Here is an 8,461-nt window from a genome sequence, read left to right as displayed (position 1 = left end):
ACGTTGTAAATAAACATTTTCAAACTGTAATTTAACCATATTTGATTAATATTATGTTGATTTAAAGTTTTTGTTATTAACTAATACTTATAACATCTGACCCAAAATAAACAGATAATGGAATCTTCACACTATACAGTTAGATATTCTCCTACTTAGTATCTTTGGATGTATCTGTGGCTGGATTTTGTCACACTCTTGTAAAGACTATGGACTAACTTTAAAACATAATTTTTATACAGGAATCACATGTGTAAGATTCAAAAGATCAATTCACTAAGAATTTGTGATACACAAATAAATACACAAAAGTTTTCAAATGATGATGGTTTTATTACTCCGCTAGATTAGTCATCTTGTTCAGATAGCAGACGACGCTGTTTCACATGTTGTACGTTGGACTGTGTGTGTGTGTGTGTTTTAGGTGAAGACGTTTCTTTGAGAGCCGTTTATAGAAATAAATGACGCTTAAGAATTTAAGTGATAGTTTGACTACATTGATATCAATCACACAAATACGAATCGCACAAGCTGTTTTACACTTTTACAGCAGAATCACATCCGACTATTGCACCGAGAGAGGCATACTCATTAAAGATCGAAGCCTTAAAGTTCCACACTTTGGTAAAACCTGCAGATAAAAAAAGAAAAGTCAATTCTAATTCTAATTCTTCATCATCATGAGCCATTTAAAACAAATACAGAAAAAGCCACTATAGTGATCAGTTTTAGCTTTTGACTGTTTGTCATTGACATCTTGCTTCGTTTAGTTTGCAAAAAGTGCATAGAGTGTGGTCAGATATTGCATGAAGAGAATTTATGAAAAACATGAATAAATATTGCATCAAGAGAATTAAATGACGGTCCTTCTGAGAGTGTTTAGTATGAGAGTGAATCTTTCTGCTATGTCTACGAAACATCGACGTCAAAGATAAGTATTAAACTTTAAACTCGTCTAACTATTACACTTATTTTTTTTATTACACAGTTATTTGCGTGTGTGTGTCACTAAACAACGGTTAAGCTAATGAATTACGGTTGATACGTGGTATTTTTATGTGAAAGGGGGATGATTCATTTTTTATTCTGGCCCCACCAATACTTTTAGGCATCTGTCTTTTAGGCCCGATCCAGAAAACAGTTGTTGTGTCTTAATAATTGTTCTTCTTTTCATGATCTTTTTATTCGGCAGAATGCCGAAATATTTTACATATCGTAAATTTCAATTGTTAGATAAATCATCTAACTATTATATGTGAAACAAGCTCAGTCGCATTAGAGTCGGATTCTTGTTTACATTGAACATCGTTATTGAACCTTTTTCAATATTATTGAAAATAATTGTTATAAAAGCGCTATTGTTCTAGGCCTCATCAAAGTTCACATAGTTTTCACCGGACCACTCTGAAACAAGACCAAATATTTGCGTGTAACATTTTGTTTGCATTTCTTCTGAAACACCCTGTTTTGAAATTGTTTAACATCACCATTCTCAATCTATTGTAGCTTGTCTATTTTCCTTACACTTTAACACTTACCGTATTGTCGGGTGTGATTGTAATGTTTTGTATGCCGTTTTATTTACACTTTCCCCCGGATATCATATTTGTTATATATCTCTTTGTTCATATACGACAGTATTCACATGAATTGGCTTGATTTGTATCTTGATTTGATACGCGAGACATTTACATTATATTATTATACCGTCTTAGTTTTTAAAATAGCGCTAAAATGTATATTTTAACCATGCGGATATAGAATGCCCCACAAGGTTCTCTGTTCTCTGGTTCTATGTTTTAAAAATGCCGCGAAACAAAGACAAGGACGCCTCTTTCTATAAGCGACCCTCAAAATTTGTGCATACAACAAAATTACTTTTGTCTCACTGTTTGAAGAAAAACTTAAATCAGCTGGTGCTTGATAACTATTGAAGTTCTAAGGTCTATGAACTTTAACAATAGTCGGTAAAATGAACTTAAACATGAAATAAATCCTAACTACTTTCTAAATGTTTGTAAATCCAAAAACTGTTGTCACTGGTGTCAAAAAATGCAAAAACTGACGTTGGTGAATTAGTTGAAAGTCTTGCCAGCTACATCGTAGAGCAAGACATGATAGCCTGCGGATATTTTCTATTCTGGTTAGACCATCTATAAATGTCTTTCACTCAAATTTCTTCAATGTATGAAAGTATAATGTTGAAATAAAAATTTCTGAATGAAAAAATGTCTGAGCTCATAAAATTAGTATTATAATAATAATATTTAGAATACTACATGATTTAAAAGATTAAATATTTGTTTTCTGCATTTTAATTACCGTATTCCCGAGGCGGCAACCATTTCCATTCCAGAGTGGACACGCCCTGTGGTCACATTTTTATGTCTTCATCCAGAGCCTTCATCAAAAGTGCCTTTTCCCCGCTTCGCAACGTAGCCATGCTACAGCTTTCCGGCCCCGCGACACCCGTTTCAGGCCAAAAGGAGGAGCGGGTGGGTTACCTAGATATGTCTCACCAGCGACCTCGGGTTTGCCACAATCCTGACATGCGTCGGGAACAGGAACGCCTTGACACCTTTCAGAATTGGACTCCTGCACCAGTAAGTCCAGCCGAGCTTGCCAAAAGTGGTTTCTACTACCTTGGTCAGGGCGACAGAGTGGCTTGCTTCAGTTGTGGAGGCCAGCTTAGCAACTGGGAACTGGGAGATCGTGCAGTATCAGAGCACCAGAGGCATTACCCCAACTGCCGCTTTGTTAGAGGTGACCGAGCAGATAATGTACCTTTATCTAGCCTTTTCAATGTATCGGCAATGCAACAGTGTGAAGAAAGGTTGCTCACATTTGTCTACTGGCCCTCAAGAATAACTGTACGGCTGGTTTTTACTATGTTGGTTGTAATGATGACGTGAAGTGCTTTTCTTGCGATGGTGGACTCAGATGTTGGGAGTCTGGTGATGATCCATGGGTAGAACATGCCAAGTGGTTTCCAAGATGTGAATACCTGTTGCAAGAAAAGGGCCTAGAGTTTGTTCATCAGATTCAAGCAAGATTTCCAAGACTATTTGAACAGCTATTGACTAATGGAGACAGCGACTCAAGAGAATTTGTTAATCCGCCTGTGGGTCCTGGAGAAGACCGTTCAGAAGATGCGGTGGTGAAGTCTGCTTTAGAGATGGGATTTGATTTTGGCCTGGTGAAGCAAACCGTTCAGAGCAAAATTCTCGCAAGTGGAGAAAATTACAAAACCGTTCAAGAGTTGGTATCTGATTTACTAAGTGCAGAAGAAATGGCATTAGATGGTTTTACTTTTCTTAAGAAACATCATCTTGCCGTGTCACAGCGCCTAAAAAGTGTGCAGAGCTTAATGGACCATCTTCTAGAGGAGAGCGTCATCTCACAGAAAGAGTATGACATTATTCGTAACTGCACTACAGTCACGCAGCAGACAGGGCAGCTCATTGAGTTAGTCCTGTCGAAAGTAGAACCAGAGAACAGAGAACCTTGTGGGGCATTCTATATCCGCATGGTTAAAATATACATTTTAGCGCTATTTTAAAAACTAAGACGGTATAATAATATAATGTAAATGTCTCGCGTATCAAATCAAGATACAAATCAAGCCAATTCATGTGAATACTGTCGTATATGAACAAAGAGATATATAACAAATATGATATCCGGGGGAAAGTGTAAATAAAACGGCATACAAAACATTACAATCACACCCGACAATACGGTAAGTGTTAAAGTGTAAGGAAAATAGACACGCTACAATAGATTGAGAATGGTGATGTTAAACAATTTCAAAACAGGGTGTTTCAGAAGAAATGCAAACAAAATGTTACACGCAAATATTTGGTCTTGTTTCAGAGTGGTCCGGTGAAAACTATGTGAACTTTGATGAGGCCTAGAACAATAGCGCTTTTATAACAATTATTTTCAATAATATTGAAAAAGGTTCAATAACGATGTTCAATGTAAACAAGAATCCGACTCTAATGCGACTGAGCTTGTTTCACATATAATAGTTAGATGATTTATCTAACAATTGAAATTTACGATATGTAAAATATTTCGGCATTCTGCCGAATAAAAAGATCATGAAAAGAAGAACAATTATTAAGACACAACAACTGTTTTCTGGATCGGGCCTAAAAGACAGATGCCTAAAAGTATTGGTGGGGCCAGAATAAAAAATGAATCATCCCCCTTTCACATAAAAATACCACGTATCAACCGTAATTCATTAGCTTAACCGTTGTTTAGTGACACACACACGCAAATAACTGTGTAATAAAAAAAATAAGTGTAATAGTTAGACGAGTTTAAAGTTTAATACTTATCTTTGACGTCGATGTTTCGTAGACATAGCAGAAAGATTCACTCTCATACTAAACACTCTCAGAAGGACCGTCATTTAATTCTCTTGATGCAATATTTATTCATGTTTTTCATAAATTCTCTTCATGCAATATCTGACCACACTCTATGCACTTTTTGCAAACTAAACGAAGCAAGATGTCAATGACAAACAGTCAAAAGCTAAAACTGATCACTATAGTGGCTTTTTCTGTATTTGTTTTAAATGGCTCATGATGATGAAGAATTAGAATTAGAATTGACTTTTCTTTTTTTATCTGCAGGTTTTACCAAAGTGTGGAACTTTAAGGCTTCGATCTTTAATGAGTATGCCTCTCTCGGTGCAATAGTCGGATGTGATTCTGCTGTAAAAGTGTAAAACAGCTTGTGCGATTCGTATTTGTGTGATTGATATCAATGTAGTCAAACTATCACTTAAATTCTTAAGCGTCATTTATTTCTATAAACGGCTCTCAAAGAAACGTCTTCACCTAAAACACACACACACACACAGTCCAACGTACAACATGTGAAACAGCGTCGTCTGCTATCTGAACAAGATGACTAATCTAGCGGAGTAATAAAACCATCATCATTTGAAAACTTTTGTGTATTTATTTGTGTATCACAAATTCTTAGTGAATTGATCTTTTGAATCTTACACATGTGATTCCTGTATAAAAATTATGTTTTAAAGTTAGTCCATAGTCTTTACAAGAGTGTGACAAAATCCAGCCACAGATACATCCAAAGATACTAAGTAGGAGAATATCTAACTGTATAGTGTGAAGATTCCATTATCTGTTTATTTTGGGTCAGATGTTATAAGTATTAGTTAATAACAAAAACTTTAAATCAACATAATATTAATCAAATATGGTTAAATTACAGTTTGAAAATGTTTATTTACAACGTGTTGCGTTGTGAGTGAGATGTTAGAGAAATCTGGTTGCACTACGCCTGAAACTTAGTCATCAACATCTAAACTAAAAATTATCATGGTTTAGTTGTATTTTAAAACTCTTTTTTTTTTTCTTAAAAATTAACTTGTTTAATCGTATTCATATTGATCAGGTTGATATTTGTAGAAATAAGCAAAAAGAACATGTTAATGGCCTTGTGTCAGACTTTGTGAAACTTTAAAGCTGGATTATCATTTGAAAAGTGTAATACAGTATTTGATTTTTACACAACCATTACACATTGAACCATTGAAGGCCTTTTGAAACTTTTGAAGGCCTCACATGTGCAGATTCGCTCGGTTGAAAAATGGTATTTTATTAGCTAAAATCATTGTCTTTATTAATAAATATGTTCCCATGGGTGTAAAATGATCTCTGCCAATGATCTGACTTAATTTATTATCTTTATCTACATGGGGAGGGTAAGTCCAAGGAGGCTTCCGTGTCGTTCCGCCATCTTGAAAAAGAGCAGAGAGGGACAAAAATCACTAGCCTAACTCAAAGTTTCATCATCAACTCTACTATAGTCAACAACCAAATTATGACTTAAAAACGTTTTAAGTATTACATTAAAAAAAGCGTCATTGACAAAAATTGTAATTCTGACTTAAAAAGTTGAAATTATGACTATGCGTCATACATTATGAGATGAAAAGTTGAAATGATGACGTACTAAATTGAAATTATGATAGATAAAGTAAATATTCCATAGTGAAATTTTCTGAATTCAATATAATTGTATTTGTGAAAATTGTCTTCCCATACCGGGAGTCGAACCCGGGCAGCCTGGATGAAAGACAGGAATCCTAACTGCTAGACCATATGGGGGGGCGTTGATACAGTCCTCGGCACATTTGAAAGGCTGCACTGCACGGGACAAAATCCCTCCAAAAAAGCCAAAAAGCTAAAATTGAATTGATCGGTATGTAAATAAATATCGGGATAGCTTTTCCCAGGTGGAAAGAGCTAATGAAAGGGTGCCTGCTTTCTTCTCGACAGGGTAAGTCAAAATTACAAGCTTTTTCCATTGCTTGGTTGTGTAAATCATTATATAGGTGGCATAACGGTAGAACATGTACAATTAAATTCGATGATGTGCTATTGGAAGACATGTTGTCATAGATTCTTGACGCATAACAGCTACCGCAGCTGCAACACTCATTTGAAAAAGTGAGTAGATGGAAGAAATCTTTAACAAAAAAGCCTCCAAAATCGAGGAGGTCGAAGGGCATGCTTCGTGCTATAGCTCTCCCCAAAGTCATGCGGCCGCCATCAGCTAATGCTAACATTTGAAACTTCTACATGTATTTTGAGTAGATGACCGATAGTATATTCTCAGTAAAGGGTTTCACCCTAGTTCGGGAGATACAAGTAAAAATGATCTTATACGATCTTATACTTATACTTTGAATTAAGACGATGTGTGATTTTTACTTTGATTTTCCAAATGATACAACTTTGTCTGAATAAGAGCAATGTGAAGTCCTAGGATTTTTGTGACAAACTTTGACAACATGTTTCATGTTGTATGTTGTATGTAACAATCTAAAGTTTTTGGACAGACACTGCTTAACAATAACAACAGTAACAATAATACATAAATCTTCTAAGAAGATAAATAAAAGATATGATTTTAATAAAACTTTAAAGATTTGATTTAAACTTTTAAGGTTATGCTTCTAAATGAAATTAGTCTAAACTCTGGATGTACTCTGGAAAGGCGTTAGCAGACTAGATGTACTGCGACATTGTCCCCCGAGACTCATCTGGTCTGTTGCCCTATATCCTGAAGCTTCAGTTCACACTGTAGTTTATCACTGAAGGGTCTGGGGCTATTTGCTTTTTTTTTTTGGATTGTTGCATAATGAACTACTTCGCCTGTCTGGAAATGTAAGGTGTTTTTATTTAGCTAAAACTTTTTTACATTTTATTAAATTATTTATTTATTTCATTTTTTTTTACATTTTGTTTTCTGTGATGGTCGTTTTTAGGTGTACGGGATAGCTATGGAAAGCCTCCACCATAAAATTGAAACCCAGCATGGACAAAAAATGCTGATTGAATCTTTTTCATATAAATGAGATTTAAGTACAGTTTACGACCAAGTACAGTTTTTCAACCATCTAAAGTTTTGAACAGGCATTGTTTAATAACAATTATATTTTAGGTCACCGTTAAACAAAATAATTTATATCATACACAAGTCTTCTAAAAGATAAATAGAAGATAAGTATGTATTCAAACTTTAAAGATTTAAACAGTCTTTTAATTTTACGATTATGATTTGAAATAAATTTAGTGTGTACAAAACTTTGGCCCTGGAAAGGCGTTAGCAGACTAACATGACATACGCTCTGACACGATGCACAGAGGCTCATCTGTCATCCGATATCCTGAAGTTATCATTATTGTCAAGTAACTTCTTTCTCTGCGCTGATCGGAAGACCCTTATTTCTGGAAGATTCCCAGTTTCTAAATGTTCTCATGGTTGCTCTCTCTGAAGATAGGCCTATGTTATTGTCATTTTCTCACAGATACAACTTAAGAAATTATTGAACATTTCACAGGCGTGAGATGACTTGTGACACTTTAAATTATTTTACATACCCATGATAAATAAAAAAATATACTTTAAGTTCAAGTCGAATTTTTCCACAGACCATCGTTGTAGAATATTTGTTTTTATTAAGACTTTTAATAATTTATTTTAAATTTTATTTTTAAAAGATATCATTTAACCTTTTAAGATTTTACTTTGAAGTAATTTTAGCCCTAACACAATGTCTCATCCCATCACTGATTACAGTCCTCTGAGTCCGAGACGCTGGTGTGAGAGAGAACCACTTTGTGATTTATGTCTCTTAAGAGCTTCTTGAACATGTAAGTTCAAGAGTTGTAAGTTTCTAAACATGTAAGATGAGTTTTATTCTTTTTACAAGCATTTCAGTAGATTTTTTAGTAAGACATTATATTAAATTATTGTATATGATGTTATATGTATATTAATCTCACTTTCACCGTGCTCAGGAATCTGGAGTGGGGTCCTGTTTCATATGTCAGAGCTCACATGTGAAGGGGCGCGTACAGACACACACACACACACACACACACATACACACACACACACAGACACACAC

General features: G+C 34.9%; 1 pseudogene; it reads left to right on the top strand.

The window, feature by feature from the left end:
- The first annotated feature begins 2,384 nt into the window (after positions 1–2,384).
- LOC132113364 (baculoviral IAP repeat-containing protein 2-like) lies at positions 2,385–8,157 on the top strand (annotated as a pseudogene).
- The last annotated feature ends 304 nt before the right edge of the window (positions 8,158–8,461 follow it).

The sequence above is a fragment of the Carassius carassius genome, chromosome 32 (genome assembly GCF_963082965.1).
Source record: "Carassius carassius chromosome 32, fCarCar2.1, whole genome shotgun sequence".
NCBI classification, from domain to species: domain Eukaryota; kingdom Metazoa; phylum Chordata; class Actinopteri; order Cypriniformes; family Cyprinidae; genus Carassius; species Carassius carassius.
Note: the sequence above shows the minus strand (reverse complement) of the source record. Positions and strands in the feature narration are given on the sequence as shown.